We start from the raw sequence: 24,429 nt of genomic DNA, 5'->3' as shown, positions 1-24,429 counted from the left end.
GAGAGGCAGAGGTCAGGGAAAGCTGGTCAGTGAAACAATGTCTTCTGGACAAAACAGAAGCCATATGCTTATGAACTCACAGCAGCCGTGGCTGCTGTCACAAGACCTGCACAAGATCGGGCCAGCCAACACACCAGTATGAGTAAGAATAGGTCACACAAGTTCTTACTCCTATCCGAGGAACAATTGATTGTCATTGTTGGATGCTATGAAGAGAGTCAGTTTTCTTTAGGGGTGTTGTTAGTTTAATGAGGCAGCTTAAAAGGGACAGGAGGCAGAACAAGAGACAGAAGCTTAACCTTCAACAGACAGGACTGTGCTTATTGGTACACACATCTAGATGGCTAATTCTTACCCTGGTAAGTTGAATTGTCTGTTTGAGAAAAAAATATGGCTGCCATCCTTTATGGGGGAGTGGGGTGAGAAGTGGAAATGGTTGCTGCACATAACCCACTTAGCCCTATATAGCACACAGCCCAAGTTTCTTTTCTTCAGCTCCTCCCTATCAGTATCTCATTGACCTCACCTAGCTGCAAGAGAAGCTGAGAAGTGTAGCCCTTTAGCAAGATACTCTCAGGTGTGATCCCTGATAAGCTGATCATGCTCCAGTGGATGACTTCTCACAGATGTTTTTCTATGTTTATGTGGATAGTGCTAACTAGACTCCTCCCCCCCGCCCGTGTGTGTGTGTATGTGTGTATGTGTGTGTGTGTGTGTGTGTGTGAGAGAGAGAGAGAGAGAGAGAGAGAGAGGCAGAAAGAGAAAGAGAGAGACAAATAGACAGACAGACAGAAAAAGAGAGACAGAGAAGCTGAAGTTGGAAGAACTTGGAGGGATATGAGAGGAGTTGGGGAAGAAAGTAGAGGCAACTATGATCAAAATATGTGCTATATTTGTCTGAAATTCTCAAAAAATAAATAAAATATTATATTATCCACTTAAATATAAGAAAAATCTGAATGTTCAAATACTTGAACTTTCTCTATCTATCCTTCCCACTTAGGACACACGCATGTTTTTCTGAGCTCCTGTTCCTTAAAAGCTGGAGTGTGGGGACAAAAGTTGGAAGCTGGCAATGACTGGCTCACTTTTCAATGACTTCTATGCTAACTTGATCCACAGCTGTTGATTCCAGAACAGAAGCTCAAAGGAGATTGGACTTTAGATATTAACATTTTACTGATTATCTTAAAATACTGACATCAAGAAACCAGTAATCAGAAACCGTTGTGAGAAATGGATATATATATATATATATATATATATATAATCAACAGACATGTTTTGGATACAAATAGAATGAATTTCTGATACTACTTTTTTGTGTGTGTAGATATATTCACTTCCTGATAAAATCTTCTTTGAATCCTGGAATTCCAGGAGACCAGAATGGTTCGTTTTGCCTGCTGAAGTAGTGTTCTGCAGGCACAGCGCAGTGAGGAGGAACTGGCAGAGGTAGGAATAAATGCCCGTCAAGAAACCAGGGTTGGATTTGTCCTGCTCAGCTCAAAGCCAGCTCCTGTGATCTGTTCTGTCGACAGACCCTCCCTGCCACTGCCACGAGGCAAAGCAGGCTGATGGATTTTGCCCAAAGTTGTTAATCTGTTAACAATTGGCTGTAAAAGTATGCATATGGAGACAAATAGGGAGGCTGAAAACCAGCTTCTGCAGTATAAAGATATAATTGCCACGCATAAGCAAAAAGAAAGCCCCCTCGCAGATTGCAAATGTTATTTTAACACACTGGGCTTACTGAATTTCCTTTGACCATCAGCAAAAGGGAGTTTCAGCTTTGAGGCTCTGAATCAGGTTGTTTGCTATTGTTGTCCCTGTTGCTACTCTTTCTTTCCCTCCTTCACTCATTTGAATAAAATGAGTTCCTGACAGATTCATCAGGCAATTGTGCCATTTATTCAGCATGACCTTGGGTAGTGCACTTCACTCTTTAAATTCTGAGCTCTTCATTTTTTTAAAATGGGTCTAACTGTCTCTCAGCCAGATGACTGGATGAGATGGTGTGTGTGTGTGTGTGTGTGTGTGTGTGTGTGTGTGTGTGTGTGTAACATCCTGCAGAGTGGGGCTGGGACAGAGAGCGGATCTCAGAGGCCTATTTACAAAATAGTTCACGGTTACAGAGGAGAAAGTCCCATATCCATAGGGCAGGTCGGTGGACTGGGAACTGGAGGCCAAGCCTTTGATGTAATTTAGGTTTAGCAGACATCTGCTGCATAATTCACTCTTGTTTCTGGTCTTTTGTGACATTTGGGCTTTCAGTTGATTGGATAGGGCCCACCCACACTGTGAAAGACAGTCTGCAGAGCCCATTGGTGTAAGTGTTGATCTCATCTTTGAACACCCTCACAGAAGCATCTATAGCAATGCTGGTCTCATAAGTAGGCACCGAGGCTCAGCGGTGCTGGTATATAAAACAGTGAATGAGAAAATTCCCAAAAATAAGCCGTGTCTACAAAGGCCAATTAAAATCTCAATGACTGTAGAATTTGGATTGTTACCTTTATAGAGACAAATTACAATTTATTGTAGATGACCTTTGGCCTCCTAAATACCTATTCCTTGCCTACCTCTGTGGGTTCTAACATCCTGACTGCAGATGAAAACCTTTTGGAATGCATTAATTTAACAAAACCTCATTCTCCACCAATTAAAGGACTAACAATGCTATCAGGTAACATGGGAGACCTATACTTGAGATTCTTCAGTCTAGTGAACCTGCCTCTCTGATCTTTCTACTGACAAAATTTTAAAATGCCTTGATTTATAGCTTTCTTTGTTATTACTACAAAAATTCCATGAAAGCTTCCACCTTTTAACGTGGATTTGGGGTAACATAAATCTATGTTTCTGGGCCACAGAAATTTGGCTCTGGAATAAACTATCTCTCATTCCCTTTCAGGTGAGAATTTTGTTTTTGTGTTGACAAAGTCAACTCCCCAACTTTGTCTTCTTTAATGTGTAGGATTGTGCTGGCAGACAGGTGCCTCTCAGCCCCCATGTGTGTTTCTTTACGATGCATTATGGGCAGTGGCAAGAATGACTGTAAAATGAGACACTGTCTCTCTGGTACTTAACTCTTCTTAGCCCCAGGAGAGTTCTGGAGAAGGGGGCTCCGGTAGAGAGGAGACTCACATTTCTGAACTTCTTTTCTTTGACTTTGCGGATGTGGCCCATAGCTCCCTTCTTTGGGGCGGGGCGGGGGGTTCCCTGCTCTTTCTTTTGTATGAAGTGGTTCTGCACTGTAAGCTCCTCGCCATCTTACGCATCTCTGTTGAAATGTCACCCCTTTCTTTCGAGCAGAACTTAATAAGTACTCTAGGTAGAACAGACTCCACTTTCCATTATCTTTTTAATCAGCCTTTATATACTTCTTTTGCTATAACAATAGCACGTACTGTTTTTTAGCTATCTCTGTAGAGGCAGACACTCCAGGAAGACAGAGGATTCGTGTATCCTTCAGAACCATTTTCTGGCACCAAGCATGTCCTGATGCTGCTGTTGAGTAGCTGGATGGAACAGCTGTGACAGTGCTTCAGAAAGGGTGACACTCTTGGTGACAATCATCTGATGCAACATAGTTCAACACATTCTTAGTTCCGCTCAGAAAAATACCGTGATAACCTGCTGTGGGTTTGGTATTGTGCCCATACACACTGAGAGAGACCGTGTGCTCTGTTCCAGAATGGAGAGAGAAGGAAAGCTGAAGACGGGAAGAGAGAGACGAGCCCAGCAGGCCGGTGAGGACTCTACAACTTGGATGCCTCTCAGAAGTGTCAGAAACTGAGAAATTTTCAAAAGACAGGACTAGTATGGGTGGGGGGTTATTTGCTTTGTGCATTGCAAGTAGAATGTAAGTTCCCAGACCGATAAGCTTAAATACAATCTGCTTTATTCGCATGAGCAAAGTGTGTGTGGGTGTGTGCCTCGAGTCGTTTGAAACTGATCACAAGCTGCCTTATGCACCAACTCACTGCAGAGTGCAGAGGGCAGGCAGACCCTGGGCCTCCAAAAGCTAGGCCATCTCCTGAGTTTAAATCTTCTGGAATTCACAGGAGTTTGGTTAGAATTTTGTATTCACCACAGGTTAGGGAATAATTTACACATATCCACATGGGGGATGTAAACGTCTCAGGGATGTCACCAGTCACCAGATGCTCTCTCTAATCAGTTGGCTTTCTGTTGCTGCATTCTTCATAAATTTCTAAGGTAGAGAATCCCTCGTCCAGCTGGAATAGGTAAGAATAAGCAACTGGTTCTGGTCAATGGAACATGAATGGAAATAGCACTTCACACTTGTTACGGCATGGTAAAAAGTCTCCCCTAAATTATCCAACCATCTCTCATTCACTTACCAACTGCTACCAAGCACAAGGAGCTATCAGACAGCCTGACATGAAGATGTCTGTATCTATGGAGACCAGAGGAATTTTGGATATAGATCAGAAAATCTGTATTAGATGTTTTCCCGTTGCGCTAAAATGCCACGATCAAAAGCGACTTAAAGAAGAGTTTGTTTTGGCTGAGGATTCCAGAGGTCCTTAACGGCAGGGACCGAGTGACAGCAGTGGAATGATAAAAGATCGCTGCATCTTTGTCTGCACGCAGGAAACAGAGGGAGCAAAGACTGGAAGTGGGGTGAGGCTACAAACAGAGTCACACGCTAGGTTTATCTCTCTTACATGCTGAAAGAAGCCCTTCATCTCTTGACCTCACTGCTCTCTCTAAAGGACAACAGGATCCTTCACAGGCTCTGGGCCCACCCCTAGTGATGACTTTCTTCAGGAAATCTTCACCCCCAAACGTTCCTATATCCTTCCAGCTGACAACGCCAGCTGAGAAATGAATGTTCAAATACATGAGCCTGTGGGGGATATTTTTCTATCAAATCGTAACAATCTCCATCAAAAATAGAAATATCAAATGTTTAATCATAACCATGATTTTTCCCTGTATTTCCGTATGTGCTTAAGAAAGATAAAGTACCCAATCACATAAAATACATACAGATAAATCATGTGTCTGGCAAATGGTGTGTCCAAGAACCTGGGAGTTAGAGGGTTTCTTTACTCCTTGTTGCTGATGGACCTACTTATTGTAATTATTTCTGGTGGTCTTTTATAAACCATTCCATAGTTAAGAAGTCTCTCATCCTTGGGAGGAAGCTTGGGACCCAAAAGGATGCTGTTGTCCTTTACAGAGAACAGTGAGATCAGGAGATGAAGTGGTTCTTTCTATCTGCAACAAGGATAAACTTTCTGTGTAACTCTGGAATGGAGAAAAGTCAGGATCATTTGTTCGTCTTTTTTTCCCTTATGTTGAGGTCTTGCGAATCTTATATTCTCAGAATGCATGGAAGTCAGCAAGATTGACTAAGACCCAGAACATGTAAGGTTAGAACAGAGAAATGCTAAACTCTTCCAGGGTGAAGTAGGAATGAAGACAGTGGTAGCATCTTCATGGCTGGTGATGGAGCTGGGGAGTCACAGGATCCCATACAAATCTGAAGGACAACTTCCTGTGAACCTAGGGACTACATATGCTACCTCTTTTCAACAGATAATTTGTAAGTCTTTGGAGAACAGCTCCTGCTTAATTTTCCCTCTTGAAATGTCCACCTTGTAGACCGATCAGGCACTATCTTCTCCCCATTCAGTAAAACATTTTGGAGGATGCTTGGCAGGATCCTGGGTTGAGAACATCTTTTTGGAAGCCAGCATCGAGATTTAAAGTTAAAGCAGGGAGACGGTATCTCTCCAACTTCAGTTTCCGAAAAGCATTTGTCTTCATCACTGTAGTCCAGACGAATGGTTTGGGCTTAGGAAAGACAGATGTGTCCTGGAGGTCCTACTGCCCGCACGCGATGAAGCCAGCAGTGCATCATACCTGGCTTGTGGACAAACAGAGAATCGCAGCTTCCATTTCACAAATACATCCATTCAGTGGAAGGGCTTTCCCCCTCCAGCTGAGGGTTCAAAATGCCCATTCCAGAGCGTTGTGCGTGTCCCCAGACTTTAATATATCTCCCAGCAGCTCTCCTCAGCATTCCACATGATAAAATCAATCTCTATTTAAGTAAGAGGGGGATATTTATTTCTTAATTTTTTTAATAATGTATTTGGTGATTTGTTAGAGCTTTGGTGTTGTATTATTTATTTATTGTGCCTATGGGGTACACTGCCACTTGGTAATAGAGCAGCTATGGAAACTTGAGACCTAAGCAGAAATGAGTTCAATAATACTGCTACACTCAAAGACTTTATCCCAAATGAACAAAAGAACAAAAGTGCAAGGCCATGATAACCCAATTCCCTTAGGAGTCTTTAGAAAGAAAAAGTGATGGGGATTTTTTTTTTATGTCAAGCAGGAACAACTGACAAATGGGTGGGCTGTTTTAAAACTCAAAGCCATTTCATAATTTCATAAGCTTCATAAAACTAGATTTACTATGTTCTTGATATATGTGTTTGTGTGTGAGTGTTCATCTGATATTTTGGTAAGGTAAAAGCTGCCCAGAGGCCTGATAGAACTTAAATATATTTCTCCCCCATCGTCTTGCAAGTCATATAGGCGAAAATAGTGATGTAGGTGGATTGGAATAGAGATGCCTTCTTTTTGGTTCCAAGGCATATTAACAATTTGCCAAGAAGAAAGCATATATTCATATGGGGAGTATGCTTCGGTTGGTTTATTCTCGTCATTAATTAAAAAGCATGAAATTGGTTCGTAAACCTACTTTTTGACTTCCCCCATTAAAGATACACCACTGTTGAAAATTCCTTCATATGCATATAAATGTCACTATAATGTCTGAGGACAGTTAGATAAAACTGGGGTTAGATGAACATGTTTAAACTCAAAGGCTTCTGCATTCATCAGACATTACAGCCCTGGTGCTGCTGATCAGTTGGTGATAATCATTAATACTCTCCAATAATTTTGATTTCTTTAACTCACCATTCCTGGTATGCATTTCAGGAAAAATTATGTCATGCTGATGGCACCATTTGACATAAGCCATAAATAAAGGTACTGAAGGACACTTGTCCTTGGTCAAAGATGCCATCTCAGCCGGATGGGCAGCCGGCCAGTCAGTCAACAACGGTTCGGTTCCTGACTGTCTAATGAGAGAGGGTGCTATGAGACAGAGATGTGGCGTGGAACTTGAGGGCAGTCAGGACAGTGACAAAAGCAGGGGGAAGGCGGGAGGAATGGCTACGGAGTTCCAGAGAGGCAGTGTGCTAACCCAGGCAGCCTGAAGGATGGGCTGCCTTGTATTCATGAAATATCTCCGAGTCGGCCCAGGTAAATGGCGTTTTAATGAGTGATCTTTTTGGAGACTACAGTAGCACCGTGAGGGATGGAGACTCAGTTTCATCATCTGTGAAATGAACTACAGTGAATAGTGAATAGTGGGAAAGTCAGTCCGGAGGCTGGTGGGCATGCAGAACTGTCAGGAAGGGCGATGGGAAAGGGCGCGGCGTTCTCTAGATGTTCTCTCTTTTTTTGGAGTTTATGGGGGGCATGTAAGGTTCAAGCTCAAAGCCGTGTAGTTCTTGTTTTAAGATCTGGCTTCAGAAGGTTACAAAAGAATCACAAACACAGACTTGGCACCCGTGCATGCTCAGTTGTGTCATATCTGTGGGGTTTGTGCCAGAGAAAGCAAATTAATAAGGGAATGCTTGTGTAATCCAGGAATGCTTCAAGAGTGTAGATCAGTCTGCTGGCTCCCGACTCTTCTCTAAGGCCTTTCTCTTTATGGATGGTGATTCTCATCCTTTTCCTATATGTCCTGTAGAAAATCCCACACAGAGTGGAAAGCTGTCCTCCTTGCTGTTGGGTTGCTGAGAAGGCTCTTTCCTCCCTGGTGCCCTTTTGAGTCAACTTCACAGAGCTAAAATGAATCGGCATTGACCTGGTGCCTGAACAAGGGCCATAGCGACTTTAGCTGTGTTGGCCTAAAGCTGTTGAAATGGTTGAGAAGAGACATCCTTCATCAGGACATTAGGTGTTCAATTTTGTCAAGTACTAGCAAAGAGTTGACTTTTCTCCTTGTTTCTTTTTCATTGAAGTGACTGATTTTGAGGAATTGGGAGTTGGGGCAGAATGACCGTGTTCTCATCAAACCGGTCAGCTTCCACAAGCCCAGGCAAAGCTCACAAGTGAGAAGCAGAAGCCAACAAAACATGGGTAGAATGGAGCCCTGAGAGCAGGCTGCAGGGCTGAAATATACTCTATATTTACTCCTTATCTTTAAAATTTTTTAATGATTTATTATTGTTATTATTATTTTACATCTCAATTGCAGCTTCCCTTCCTTTCTCTCCTTTTAATGCCCCTCCCCCCACTGCACCCCATTCAATCCTGTGAAAGGAGACTGGGCTTTCGCTTCCCAGTCTCCCAGACCCAAATAATCACACAAAAAACTATATTAATTACAAAACTGCTTGGCCAATGGCTAGCTCTTGTATCTTAAATTAACCCATTTCTATTAATCTGTGTGTTGCCACGAGACTGTGGCTACCAGTAAGGTGCTGGTGTCTTTCTCCTTTGGCAGCTACATGGCGTCTCCTTGACTACACTTTCTCTCTCTCTCTCTCTCTCTCTCTCTCTCTCTCTCTCTATATATATATATATATATATATATATATATATATATGTTCAGATTTTCTGCCTGGCTTCACTGTGCTAAGGCATTGGCCAAACAGCTTTATTCAATAACCAATAAAAGTAACACATACACAGAAGGGCATTCCACATCACACTTCTTTTCTGTTTCTACCCAGAAAAGGGTAGGCCTCCTACCTTGAATATCAGCCAAACATGGGCTATCAAACTGTAGTAAGACTAGGCACCTTCTCTTGTATTACGTGGACACAACAACCCAGTATGATAAATAGGGTCCCAAAAGCCAGCAGAAGAGTCAGAGACAGCTCCTGCTCCCACTGTTAGTAGTACCACAAGAAGACCAAGCTATACAACTGTCTCATATATGCAGAGTGTGCCTAGGTCAGTCACATGCAGGCTCCCTGGTTGTCAGTTCAGTCTCTGTAAGTCCCTGTGAGCCCAGGTTAGTTGATTCTGTGGGTTTTCTTGTGATGGCCCTGACCCCTCTGGCTTTTACAGTTCCTGCCTCTCTTCTCTGAGTTCAGTCTAATGTTTGACTGTGGGTCTCGGTATCTGTTTCTATCAGTTGCTGGGTGAGAAGTCTCTGACAACAGTGGGGCTAGGCAGCCATCTATGAGCATAGCAGAATATCATTAGACATCATTATACTGACATTTTAAAAAAATCTTTATCTTGAAATATGACATTTCTAAGTGAATTCCTTCTAGTTTAGGGAAATGGGTATAACTTTTAATAAAAGAAAACTAATGATTTCCTTACATACATGTGGATCACATACCATGGATCAACAGAATACAAGGTACCGGGGGATTAGAAAAGACCTATCCTCAGGAAGTCCCTTCTGTGGTAAGAAGCATGGATAGATAAATATGTAGAGCATGTAATACCCATGGGTGGTAGATGTATGAGCAAGGTTTCATGCCTCTCAGCAGAGGTCATGTCTTTTGGCAAACATGTAAATTGTGCCTTCAAATAGATATTTGTAAATAAGGAAAACAACTTCTAGATTACAGAGATAAGGTTTCATGTACTGGTAAGTAGGGGCCTAGGGATTTGGTAGTTATTCAAGATAATTCATGGGAGAGGGATGAGAAAGTCTGGGCAGCATGGTGGCTGAAACTGCTCAAATGATGAATATCCATTTTCTCCTATTCACACTGAAGTCTTTCAACCCTAAGTGGAGAAATAATCTCAAGCACTGGTCTCACTGAATTCTGGGAGCTGCCCTTGGAGGAAATGAAAGGGGGATGTCCATTGTGAGGGGCTGGATTAGGAGGGGGATGGATGGGCACTTTGCACAATACGCTATCCCCTAAACAAAGTGAATTTTGATCAGTTAAATTACAAATCCAATAGATTTTGAAATTTAGTTCTCTAAAATGGCTTATGAACCGAGGCAAACATGATCCTTTTAAGTAGAAGGTAGAAACTAAATCAGATGAAAACAGATTAAAAATGGACAAACGATGGCAGCATGGAAACAGTGATGAGTCAAACGAGAGAGGATCAGGGATAACGGCAGATCTCATGCTTGTAGTCCCACTCTATAAAAATTCTGTTCAGTCTTGAATGGCACTCCCTTCTTTTACCTTTCACTGTGTCTTCTTTATCTCAGCAACTGCACCCTTTCCATGATGAGGTCCCTCAGAGCCCTGGGACTAATTGACAGGTCTGGCACCACCCCTGTCTACCCAGCTTCCTGTACCTATCCCAGTACTTTGCATATTGCCTTAACCAACTCCTTGTATAATCTTATGTTTTCACCAATATACTGGGAAGGGGGAATCCAATAATACAGGAGCAGTGGTTACTATACAGTTGCATGGTCAATGTATATCAAGTGCCAGCATATGTGGAGGCTAAATATACGTTTGACTGGATGCATAAAACGAAGCTGAAAACAGAATTCATAGGACATGTAATGATGCCTATGGAAGAATAGAATCACCCAAGACCCCCTTTCTGGAAGCCGGATAAAGATGGCTTCTTCAGCGCAAGTGCTCCCCCAGCACAGCATGTATGGGCTGGGTTTCAGCTCTCCTTTGCTCCTTTGTTTAGGTGTTTGTCTATGGTGAGCAGCCTACCCAACTACTCCCTGCAAATCTGGAAGAATTCTCATACATTCTGAGTTTCAACTCGGGCAACATATTAGGGAAACTTGGATCTTTGTTTATTCTTTTAAAGCAATATCCTTGTAATCTAAGCTGCAGTCTCAGACAACTGGACCTCATTGGTCCCGGGGCATTGGCTTACTTTAAAATCCCTCAGTACTCAGCCTGGATGGAGAACCACAGTTTGAGTTTTGTTGTTCTGACCATCACACAGGAGGCCACAGCACAAAGATGTGCTAGCATACCAAAGGCATGCATTAACATGCTAAGCTGCGTGTCTACATGAAAGGCTAACATCAGGGCAAAGCAGCGGCACTTCTGGAGTTACTACCAGGAGGCTCTGCCTCTATTGTCTGCTGCAATTGCCCTCTCCCTTCTGGGGATCACTGAGGAAGTCACTAAGAGGCCTTTAGTAGCACCATTACTTGGGCCTCTAGCTCATGACTATGAAAACAGAGATTCTGAAGAAGGCCTTGCCCAGTTCACCATCTGGCTTTGCGACCTTGGGATAGTTACTTAACGACCCTTTGCTTCTGTTACCTTGGCTAAAAAATTAATATTTTTTAGCCTAATTGCTAATATTTTTGACCTAATTGCTAGGCCTGTCTTCGGATTTCACAAGCAAATACTTGGAAAGTGTTTCATCAATGTAAATTGTGGTACAGTTCGAAAAAAATAACTTCATCGCTAAAACTCCATAGAAATCTGGGCTGTTCCTGTGGGTGTTTTCAATCACTATTTGTTTGATTTATGCAAAGAGGAGAGCATTTGCCTAAAACCCCTTTCTTGTGTGGGTACTGCCTTTGATTTATTCCCGTTTGCTCTGCCGGTACACAGCTTGACGTACACATAAAGGATTTGCAGGAGAAATCACTTAATGCATAGCGGTTCCTTTGTTGTGACTGTCTTGTCATGAACTGTTAGGGTTGTCAGTTATTCTCTGAAATTTGCTCGTTCTCATGCAGGCTTCTAAATACTCACCTTGGACATGGTTTATAGACGGCACAGGGAAAACAAATACGTATGCTGGAATAGTCAACTTAGATTTATTCTTACTTAAGAGAAAAAAGCTTAAAGGTTTAATGCGTGCTTGATAAGCTATGATTCAGCCTGGAAGAGGCAGGCGGTTTATATTTACTCTCCCGGGTAGGATCAACATTTATGGTCTCAGCCTTTCTCAGTGCCTCTTCAGCAGGTTGGACCTTTCCCAGAAGGACTGATCTCAAAGCACAATTTCCACACATGTTATTCTCTGAAGAATAGGGACATTAAGCCAACTATAGTTTATGAAGAGCAGAGCAGGGAGATTTGGGCACATGAGTGTTTATTAAAGAGTCTTGAGTGGCCTGGCTACCGATGTACCCGAGTCTACTCAACACCAGCCTGCTGAAAACTTATGAAATAGAAAATTTGTCCTCAAGTCTCTTGACAACAAGCTCTACTCCTGGAACATTATCTTTCCTATTAAGAAGGAATCTATTCATGTTTCTGAAGGTCAGAGAACAGTGCTCTAAAGGGGCTTGCTCCCGGAGGAAGACCCAGAGCCTGGTGTTAACACCCACCATTGGGAGGGGCTCACAAGACCCTGCACCTCTCTGAGAACTTATATGCAGTTAGTTAGTGGTTAGTTGGGAATGGAGTGGCATCTTTAGTGGGGTGGCCACTGATAAGGTTCCCATGCTTACTTAAATAACCCTTAACCTATGCTTTTGTAAGCAACTTCAGTCAAACTAACTGGATACCACACACACAGGCAGAGAGAGAGAGAGAAAGAGAGAAAAAGGGTTGGGGGAGAGAGAAAGAAAGAGAAAGAGAGAGAGAGGACATGAAAGTAGGAAGAGGAAAGGGATCAATGAGAATAGAAATGGGTCAAGAAAATATTTTTTTAAAAGGTAAAAAAATTAGAAAACAAAAATAAAAACAAAACATTCCCTTTGCCAGAGATGAAGTCTGTGAGGTGATTGTCATTTTAAGTCCCATTACTCAGCTTATCTTGAACGACGGCTTTGGCAAGCATCTTCATCTTTCCCAAGCCCCAGTTTCCTGCATTGTACAATGAAGATACAAATACCCCATAGGTTTATTGGTTTATTACAAAGGAAAAATGATCTCACCTGCATGAGAGGGCCTCACACAGTGTTGAGTGCATAAAAGAGATTCTTAAGTTTCGTTGAATTTGAATTAGAGAATATCTCAAATCTTAATCCATAGAGAAAAACTGCATGGAAGTTTTTCTTCAAGACAGACAAGATATGAAATGCAAGGAAAACCAGCAAGCATTAATCACAGAATAGCTAAAAAAAACTGTGCCTGCAGTAACTAGCTATGTGACTTGGGTAATTCCCTAACCTAGGGGTTCTCAGCCTTCCTAATGCTATGACCCTTTAATATAGTTTTTCATGTTGCAGTGACCCCCAATGATTATATTACTTTTGTTGCTACTTTATAACTGTAATTTTGCTACTGTTATGCATCATAATGTAAATATCTGATATTTTCGAAGGTCTTTGTGATCCCCATGAAAGGCTAATTTGACCACCAAAGAGGTCACAGCCCACAGATTGAGAACCGCTGCTCCAACTTGTCCCATTCATTGGTCACTGAGCTAGAAAATGGGGATAATTATGTCTACTACATAGGGCTCCCAGGAAGATTAGATGGAACAATAGGAGCAAATCCCTAGAGAAACGGAAGGATTGAGTCGATGGCTATGGCTTGCATTGCTTAATTTTAATCGAGTAATTCTTCTGTAGTCCTTCAATTATTGATGGCTTAGAGACCTTTTGAAAAAACAAGTGTTACCATTATAACCAAAGGGAGCTTTTTGTTGGCTATGCATAGAAAAGTCTATTTCTAGCTACTTTTCTGCAGTCATGAGATATATAAGTCAAATAATTTACAGAAGACTGGTGTTTCTCTTGGCAGAGATAATACAAACCAATACTGACTGCAGCCTGAGCCATTTGTAAGCCTCTCTCTCCCATAGAATGTTAATAGGTTAAGTTTCTTACATGACTGCTAATTTCACATGACTTCATGGAATGATTACATATTTATGTATTATTTATTATGTAAATCTAGCATGATAAATTATTTAAAGTCATATTAATAGTATGTATTATTTATGATAGAACTATATTAATACATTTTATTTCAAGTAGCTTTGGTCAGAGCTTTTGTCTCTGTGGATTGCAGTCATTGGAAGTTAGTATCCCCCTTGAGAACAACGCAATTCTGTTTTTCTGAGGATAGTGACGTCAGGTTCTCTATGAGCACACCTTTATCACAGCCCAAGTCTGTTAAAGAACCCTACCAGTAAGGGGCAAAACTCCTGTGTTTCTCTGCCTGTGTTCATAGCTAGATAATGCCATTCCTATGAAAAGCTATGAAGTAAGGAATTTGAGATTCCACTTCTCTGATGGCAGCTCTCATGTCCAGAACATTAGCTTTGTTGTTCTAGAAGGAACAACAAACAGGAAACCTTAAGAAAATGAATCATACATTTCCTGCCCTTCCAGGAGTCCTGAGTTCAATTCCCAGAACCCACATGGAGGCTCACAATATAACTTAGTCCCATGGGATACCATGCCTTCTTCTGGTTTGCAGACAAAACCCCCCGAACACAATAAACAAACAAATCAATAAATTCAAAGAGTGAGGAAAATGAACCATGAAAGAAGCAGGTATTCACCAGGCTACATTTGGTTACAAGTCATGGAAAAGTAGTGGCTTAAATACAGGTAATATATATCTCATATAATTTAGGAAAGGAAGGTGAATCCAAGAATGACTCTCAATGGGGAATCAATTTATACTTTTCATGCTTCTCTTATGCATTAGACATTTTTCTTGTTGTTAGCACAGAGATGCAAGTTACTTGGCACAGACACAGACATCAAATCCTCTCTCAAATACGATAACCCAGAAGACATAGGTGAAATAATGATCTTTAAAGTTATTGGATCTTGGACCTCCATAGGACCAGGCCTGAGCCAGCAACCTCCACAGGAGCAGGCCAGAGCAAGCGACTTCCATGGGGGCAGGCACACATATGCCAACTCTATGAGACCAGGCCCAAACAACCTCCAGGATTATACGTCAACCTCCAGGAGCATCGAATGACTTCTTGGAATGCCAAGTGACCTCCAGGGTGACTGGAACCATGGCCACAACTCCGCCATGAGGAGCAACCATCTGAGCCTTGAATATACTGGCACCTGGAAGAGTGATCACCAGTGACACAGACAGCCCCAACTAACAAATAAGAGGAAAATATTGGTAGATAAGGTAGAAACACACTCAACACCACAAAGAGCAACACAACACTAGTGTGTTGGGTTCTAAAACAGCAAGTCTTGAACACCCCAATAATAAAGTTATTTCTAATAACTTTAGAAGAATGTTTGAGGCCCTTAAAGAGGAAATGAAAAATTCTCTCAAAGAAATTGAGAAAAAGACAAACAAAAAAATTGGAAGAAATCAACAAGTCCCTTAAAAACCAAGAAAAAGCAGTCAAACAGGTGAAAGAAATGACTCAAGACTTGAAAACCAAAATAGAGACAATAAAGAAAATACAAACCAAGGGAATTTTGTAAACAGAAAATATGGGAAAACGATAAGGAACCACAAACGAATAAACAGCAGAATACAAGAGATGGAAGAAATAACCACAAACACTGAAGATATGATAGAGGAAACAGACTGACTCATTGGTGAAAGAAAAGATTAAATCTAACAAAAGTTCAACACAAAATATCCAGGAAACATGGGACACTATGAAAAGACCAAACCTAAGAATAATAGGGATAGAAGAAGGGGAAGTCCAAAGCAAAAGCATAGAAAATATATTCAACAAAATTATAGAAGAAAACTTTCCAAACCTAAAGAAAGATATAAATATGAAGATACAAGAAGCTTGTAGAACACCAAATAGACTGGACCAAAAAAAAAAAAGTCCCCTTGCCACATAAAAATCAAAACACTAAACATACGGAATAGAGAAAGAAGATTAAGAGCTGCAGAGGAAAAAGGCCAAGTAACATAAAAAGGCAGACCTATCAGATTTATACCTGACTTCTCAATTGAAACAATGAAAGCCAGAAGGTCATGGTCAAGTGTTATGAAGACAATAAGAGACCATGGATGCCAACCTAGACTACTATACCCAGTAAAACTTTCAATCACCATAGACAGACAAAACAAGATATTCTATGACAGACCCAGATTTAACCAATAACTAGCCACAAACCCAGTCCTAAACAAAGCACTAGAAGGAAAACTCCAATCTAAGGAAGTTGGCTACATCCACAAAAACACAGACAATAGATGATCTCACAGTAGCAAATCCCAAAGAAGGGAAAAACACACAAATTAACATCACCAACAACAAAAACTAAAATAATAGGAGATAGCAATCACTGGTCATTAATATCTCTTAATATAAATGTACTCAACTCACTTATAAAGAGACAAAGGCTAGCAGATCGGATATGAAAACAGAATCCATTCTTTTGCTGCATAGAAGAAATACATCTCAATCTTAAAGACAGACATCACCTCAGAATAAAGAGTTGGAAAATAATTTTCCAATCGAATGGACCTAAGAAACAAGCTGGTGTAACTATCCTAATATCTAACAAAATGGACTTCAAACTAAAATTAATCAAAAGAGACAAAGAAGGACATTTCATATTAGTCATAGGAAAAATCCATCAAGAAGAAATTTCAATACTGAACAGCTATGCCCCAAATACGAGGGCACCCTCACATGTCAAAGAAACACTACTAAAGCTTAAATCACACATTAAACCTCACACACTAATAGTAGGGGACTTCAACACCCTTTCTCACCACTAGACAGGTCTGCCAGAGAGAAACTTAACAGAGAAATAAGATAACTAACAGACGGTATGACACAAATGGACTTAACAGACAACTATAGAACATCTATCGAAACATAAAAGAATATACTTTGGTGTGGGAAGTTCTTCTGTATATGTGCTGCTTTTATTGGTTAATGAATAAAGAGCTGCTTTTGGCCAATGTCTTCAAGTATTGCAGGAGGAGTGCTGAACACCGCCTTGTATAATGTGGATGCTGGGCACAGAGCTGGATGTCATGGTAGTGTAAGGAACTCATCCCTTGGGTACAGAAACCAATTGTCTTTGACTTCTACTCGCGACCACGGAATGTACCAATCATCACTGGTAGTACTATGTATCCTCTTCAGGCTGGTGGCTAGCCAGCTTCCATCGGCGAGGGCTATGATGAGCCGGTGCTGCTTTCCATCACTACAGAGATCCTCAAGTCTGTAGTGGCTCGTTTTGATGCTGGAGAATTGATCACCTAGCGAGAACTGGTCTCCCAGCAGGTGAGTGCTGACCTCATGGAGAGAGCAGCAACATTTGGGCTCATCCTGGATGATGTGTCCCTGACACATCTGACCTTCGGGAAGGAGTTCACAGAAGCAGTGGAAGCCAAACAGGTGGCTCAGCAGGGAGCAGAGAGGGCCATATTTGTGCTGGAAAAGTCTGAGCAGCAAAAAAAGGCAGCCATCATCTCTGCTGATTTCCAACTCCTGGCCTTGGCAGGCGATGGCCTGATTGAGTTGTGGAAGCAACTGAGGACATTGCTTACAGGCTCTCCCGCTCTGGGAACATCACCTACCTGCCAGCAGGGGCAGTCGGTGCTCCTCCAGCTTCCCCAGTGAGGCCTCCCCTGCTTGCATCTTCTCAGGCCAACCAGGCCGTGGCCTGGATCATTCTGAATTCACTTTCCTTCTGCCCCATCCCAGAAATCACTGTGGAATTTCATGATTGGCTTAATGTGAAGGAAATAGAAGCAGATTCAAGCACGCGCACGAGAGAGAGACACACACACACACTTGAACGCATTGACACGGGAAATTACTTCCTAAATATAACCCCAGTAGCACAGACACTGAGAGAAACAATTAATAAATGGGACCTCCTGAAACTGAGAAACTTCTGTAAAGCAAAGGACATGGTCAACAAGACAAAACGACAGCCTTATAGAATAGGAAAAAATCTTCACCAACCCCACATCAGACAGAGGGCTGATCTCCAATATACAAAGAACTCAAGAAATTAGTAATCAAAAGAACAAATAATCCAATAAAAATTGGGGTACAGACCTAAACAGAGAACTCTCAACAGATGAATCTAAAATGGCTGAAAGACACTTAAGGAAATGTTCAACATCCTTAGCCATCAGAGAAATGCAAATCAAAACAACTCTGAGATTCCATCTTACAGCTGTAAGAATGACCAAGATCAAAAACACTGATGACAACTTATGCTGGAAAGGTTTGGGGTAAAAGGAACACTCCTCCATTGCAACTGGGATTGCAAACTGGTAAAGCTGCTTTGGAAATCAGTATGGCGAGTTCTTAGAAAATTAGGAGACAACCTACCACAAAACCCAGAAATATCACTTTTAGGTATATACTCAAACGATGCTTAATCATACCACAAGGATGTGTGCTCAACTATGTTCAGAGCAGCATTATTTGTCATAGCCAGAACCTGAAAACAACCTAAATGCCCCTCAACCTAAGAATAGATTAAAAAAAAAAAAGATGTGGTACATGGTGGATATAATAGATAAAGATGATGGAGTACTACACAGTGGAAGAAAATGATGAAATCTTGAAATATCTGGGAAAATGAATGGATCTAGAAAACATCTTATTGATTGAGGTAACTCAGACCCAGAAAGACAAACATAATATGCACTCACTCATAAGTGGCTTTTAGATATAAAAAAAAAACCCAGCATACAATTCACAATCCCAGAGAACCTAGGCAACAAAGAGGACCCTAAAAGAGACATACATGGATCTAATCTACATGGGAATAGACGTGTAGAATATGGGAGACGGGCAAGAACGACAACAACAAGCTTTGCTCCGTCTCCAGCTCTTTTCTTTATCTGGGAGGACCGATTTTCCCTAAATTCCCAAGCACATTGTGTTACATATCTATACTTTGGTAACATTGACTTTTCCAATAGCTTAGAGCAAATTATTATATTCCCTGAGGCTCAGGACATTCATATCCAAACAAAACTGAGGCTATGTTAGCAAGGAAAAATGATAATAGCTAATTATTGTAGGTAACCATAAATATCTGTCTTGAAGTCCCAAGGACTTAATGGGCCATTTTTTTTTTTGCAACAAAATTTATACTTTTAGAAGATTGGAGTTTTTAAAAGAATCCACTTGGGATTTCAACTTGCTGGCTAGAAATATTAACAGGGACTAGATTTGCTACACTATTGGAAAAAATATGGTAACCCAGAAAAAAAAGTTGAATTGAGTTTTAAAGATATTGGACATCAAGAAGTAAAGACTGTTGGTGTCTGAGCAACAGGAGCAAGTGAGATGGGACCAAGCAGATGCCAAAGTGAAGACGACAATGTCAGAGGTGAAAAGGACACCAGTGATCCTTCTATAGCTTTTGAGATGAAGACTTTATGGTACCCTGGAGTCCCCATCAGAGTAAGAAGGGCATATGGAAATAAATCTCAACAAATAACAGCCAAAAATTCTTCCAAATTTGATGAAGGCATAAGCCCACACATACACTAATCTCAACAGACTCCAAACAAGCTAACAGCAACAACAACAAAATACAAACAGAAATTCTCTAGGGCACATTATAATCAATTTGGTTGATATAGAGAATTATTTATGTATTTATTTATTTTGGTGGGAAAATCATACAATAACTTTTTACGCACAAGTGTTAATGATTCTCTGCAAGTGGCCTGGGGTGGCAGTACTGTTCATATTATCTTTATTGTTTTCTATGACCCCTGTTATCATCAGCACATAAAAATATATTGTTTATTTCTCTGGCATAACTTTTGTTGTTAGCTTGCCTTCTTTTTTAGATCTGGTTTGCCTTTCTTGACTGAGGTCATCACCATGTCATGGCACCATGGAGTTAAACGCTATTGCTCGAAGGCAGGCTATAGTATTTTTAAAAATACATGTTATCATTTCCTGATTCTCTGCCATGAAGAGACTAACCAGCCATGTGGTCACAGCTGATTGTGCTGACTCCTTCCATTCTGAAAGAAGCAACTATTTATCCTTATAAGAACTGGCATGCTTCTGGGGGATGGGTTTGTCTTACAGTGTCTGACTAACGAACACAAGATTGTACATTAGACTATGAAATTCCTTCATTACCAAGGAGGAACAGCAGTGTTCACATGAATACAGGGTCTACTATGGTGTGTGAGTCCAGACACTTCCAAGTTGTGGGGTTCTGGAACAACTATTATGTGCGTATTGCATACATGTGAGTTTGCAGATGCACACATGTTGAAGCCAGGTCATGATGCTGGACTGGATATCTTCCTCTATCACTCTCTGTCTTGTTACCATGAGACAGTCTCTCACTGAACAGGACAAGCACTCTTTGGCTAGACTGGCTGGCCAAATATATTTATCTCCACCTGACACTGGAGGTGTGGTCACATATAGCCATGCTCAGCTTTTGTATGAGTGTTACAGATTTGAACTCAGACCTCATGTTTGCAGAGAAAATACTCTTAACATACTAAGTCATATCCTGAGCCCCTGAAATACCTTTTTGACAAGGAAGAATCGTTTGACAATCTTGGAGAAGATACCGAAACAGAATGAGTATCAACCTCCATGGTGCAGTATACTGAAATCAACAATGTGCTATGCACACAGGAACTTGTGTAATAATGCATGTAGTAATAAGAATGGCGGGGCTGCATTCCCAGCACCCCGGCCGCCTGCTCGGCTAGCTTATGCCCCGAAATAATTACACGGACACTGTATTCTTTTAATCACTGCTTGGCCCATTTCTATCTAGCCTCTTCTAGGCTAATTCTCACATATTAATTTAGCCCATTTCTAATCATCTGTGTAGTGCCCCTAGGTGTGCTTACTGGGAAGATTCTAGCCTATGTCCATCCTGGGTCGGAGCTTCATCGCATGCGTCTACCCGGAAGCGGGGCATGGCTTCTCTCTGAGGCGTCTGCTCCCGAGAGGAGAGCTGTGGAATCTGAGCTCATTTCCTCTTCCTCCCAGTGTTTTGTTCTGTTTACTCCTCCCACCTATCTTCTAACCAATGAGGGCCAAGCAGTTTCTTTTTATTTAACCAATGACCTTCCTCCATCAAATGCACGTATCATAATATTACTCTCAGTGATCTAGAGATGTTCTGCTATCTGTCCCTACTGATACAAAGTTCCGTCTAAGCTTTGTAAGTCTACAGTTGCTGGTTCCACAATGAGTGATCGTTTCTACCATGGGAAATAGTGAGAAACCTTATAAATTGTATAATAGCCGCTATCATCAATCCCTTTGTATTCTTTATGCCATGAAACCACAAGCAAGGAATGGAGTCACCATCCTGGCAGTCATCATTGAGCTAAATCTTGAGATTACACAATGGGAATAAGAAACACCCTGGCACACAAGTGTTCCATTTGGTGCATCTCTTCACATTCCTATGACCAATCTTCATAGTAAATACAATTAAAAATTATCCATGCCCTAATACAGTGTCTCAGAGTGCTCAGGGATTAGAACTGGTTTATCTTAGCAGCTTAACCAGTAGAACCATCTGAGATGCAGCTGAGAGTGTAGGGGATGTAGGATGATTAGCAAAGGGAAGAAATTAAAATTGTCATTCATGGCCTTGAAATCAGCTATTGATGGGTGTTATAACTCATTCTACCAACTTCATATTGATGTTTTCTTTTTTAGATCTGATCAACATTTTTCCATAAAGTTGCAAGAGATGAAATCAAACAAACAAACCAGGAACAGCTTTTATAAATATCAATAATAAACTCAATGAGAAACAAACTAGGAAAAATATCTTACTCACAAAAGCTCTAAGCTGGGTATGGTGGTGTGCTTTGAAAATACTCAGGAATAAACTTAAGAGGTGATAGACTTCTATAAATAAAAGTACAACTGAAAAAGACATTAAATTATAAAAAAACTTTGGGTTGGTAGAATTAATATTGTAAAAATAGCCATACTACCACAAGTAATTTATAGCTTTAATGCAATCTCTATCAAAATGCCTGTAGTGGTGTCTACAATTGCCAATGACATTCTTCACGGAACTAGGTTCTAAAATTAATATGAAAAAAACAAAGCTAGCCAAAGCAGTCTTAAGAAGAAAGAACATTGCTTTAAGTGTAACACCATCTGACCTCGGACTATACATACATTGATAAAGATAGCTGGAAACTGGCAACAACCAAATAAAATCAAACATGCTGACCAATGGAAGAAAATAAAAAACCCGGAGTTAGTATACATAGCTGTAGCTGCTCCCTAATCTTGACAAAGGAGCCAAATACATACACTGGGGTAAAAGAGCCCACAAGCAATCACTTCCCAAAGAGAATCCCGATAGCACAAGAAACAGGGGTTATAAAAAATGAAAAGCTCCTGCAAAGAAACTATTGGCTAAGTAAACAGATAGCCTACAGAACAGGAGAGAATTGTTGCCAACTATGCTTCTGACCCGGGTTAATATCTATATTATATAAAGAACTGCAAAATTTAAACACCAAAAATAAACAAAGCTGCCAATCAACAAATTAGCCAGTGATGAATTGAACAGATAGTTCTCAAAAGCAGAAATGCAAACTAATGCTTCTTAAAGTATTCAAGATCCTTAGTTTGGAGACAAATGCAAACTAAAACCGCTTTGAGGTTCCATCTAATCTAACAGGATAGTTACCATCAAGAAAACAAATGACAGCAACCGCTGGTGAGGACAGGGAAACGAGGAAAAGGAACCCTCACTCTCTGCTAGCGGGAGTGTAAACTGGTGCAGTCACTGTGGAAATCATCGTGGCGATTTCTCAAAGCACTAAAAATGTGTAGCTCTATATCCTGGGAATATACCTAAAGGACTCCAATTTCTTCCACACAGATACTTGCACATCTAAGTTTATTGTTGCTTTATTCATAATAGTAAGGAAATGGAACCGGTGTGTATGCCCATCAGCAGATGATAGGATAATAGATCGTGGTACATATACACAGGGGGATCTTCCCATCCACAAGAAAAATGAAATTTGCAGGAAAATGAAAACTATTGGGTTAAATGAGGCAGCCCAGCCTCAGAAAGAAATAGTGCATGTACCGGCTCATATTCAGAGCCAAGCTTTGTGTGTGTGTGTGTGTGTGTGTGTGTGTGTGTGTGTGTGTGTTTACAGCACAGGAAAATAGAAAGGGGACCTCAGGAGGAGAAAGAGAGGTTTTAAGGAAGGAGTGGACATTAAAACGGAAGGGAGGAATACTAGGAACGGAAGGATAAAGAAAGATTGGAGTGGGGGGCAAGGAGACATGAGAGAAACAGAGGAGGAGGACCAACCCAAACAAAGGATGATGAGAATGCATAAAGAAATCTGTTGCTTTGTCACAATCAAATCCAAACAATATTGTGAGGGTTTTTTTTTCTTTTCTGTAAAGAAACCAGTCAAAACCTGAGCATCTGCTTGTCTGGGAGAGTTTATAAATGGAGCAATGGTAGGATTGCGTGGGATGTTTTGATATGCTTCTGAGAGTCCCTTTTAGGATCAAGGTACACATCCTTTTAGCCGCCTGGCTTTGGTTGTTGACAACTCTTGTACCTAAATCCTTCCCCAGTAGTTTTCACCTGCTTGATTAAGTTTAGACTATGCCTAACATCTAACCACTGACTCGTGGGTAGAACCCCATTATCTCTGCTTAACTACTTGTACAGAGCCGACACAGCTCCAGTATCTCCTGCAGGAGTCTGAAGTCTCTGTAACAACTATGTCAAAGTTTGACTTCTTAATAGTGCTTTGTGTTTTCCTTGTCACCCAGAACTGGTAATCCTATGAGCACATGCCCAGAAACCTTTTGCATACAAGCCTGAGAGACTCTCGGTCTGTTTCCTAGAGGATCCAGGATGTGGGAGCCACTGTGTTCACCCTGTCACACATAGGAGAAATGATAGAGACCATCAAGAGATGTGCTCAACACACACACACAAAAGAAACTAACCAACAATAGTCCAGTTTTCCATTGACCCAGGAGAAATCCTGAATTGCCATTAAGGCTACCATCTCTACATGCTTCAAAGGAAGACACAAACAAGTAGGTATTACACTTTGAAAGGAATGAGAAGGTTCTTAGCTTTTTCTATACTAATAGTACTAAGTGCAGGCATATCATTTTCAATAAATGAGGGCCCTGGCTTCTGTAATGACAAAGCTTTCCTCTCGTACAAGAAAAGGGTGAATAAAAAGTAAGCATCATTAACCTGTTTTTAAAATCCATGTAAATTGTTCTTTTAAAGTATTTAAGAATATTTAAGCATTTAAGAATGTTTACTCCATGATATACGGATTCACAGTCTCTCAAATCTCAAACTTTTGAGGGTAGTCTGTGATATCTCCACACCCACAGACTTCATTCTCTCCCTGTGGGAAAGCGTTCATGATCCAGTTGACTCCCACAAGTGTTCAGAGGAGTAAACCCTTTGAGGAATGCTGTGTCTCCCATCCAACTTTCCATGATTCTCTGCTTATTTATTCTACGTGGTTGTCCGGTTCTCTTTGTGCTTTGACTTCTTAGTTATTTTTAAAAAGTTTTTTTCTTAACTTTGGATCTAACTTTATG

At 40.9% G+C, this 24,429-nt stretch overlaps 1 pseudogene; it reads left to right on the top strand.

Moving 5' to 3' along the window:
- Positions 1–17,460, top strand: part of LOC121455603 — a 118,752-nt pseudogene extending 101,292 nt beyond the window's left edge.
- The last annotated feature ends 6,969 nt before the right edge of the window (positions 17,461–24,429 follow it).

This window comes from Microtus oregoni, unplaced genomic scaffold (genome assembly GCF_018167655.1).
Source record: "Microtus oregoni isolate MIOR12 unplaced genomic scaffold, Mior012 000014F_ref0000157, whole genome shotgun sequence".
NCBI lineage: Eukaryota > Metazoa > Chordata > Mammalia > Rodentia > Cricetidae > Microtus > Microtus oregoni.
The sequence above is the reverse complement of the archived record's forward strand: the minus strand, read 5'-3'. Positions and strand labels throughout refer to the sequence as shown.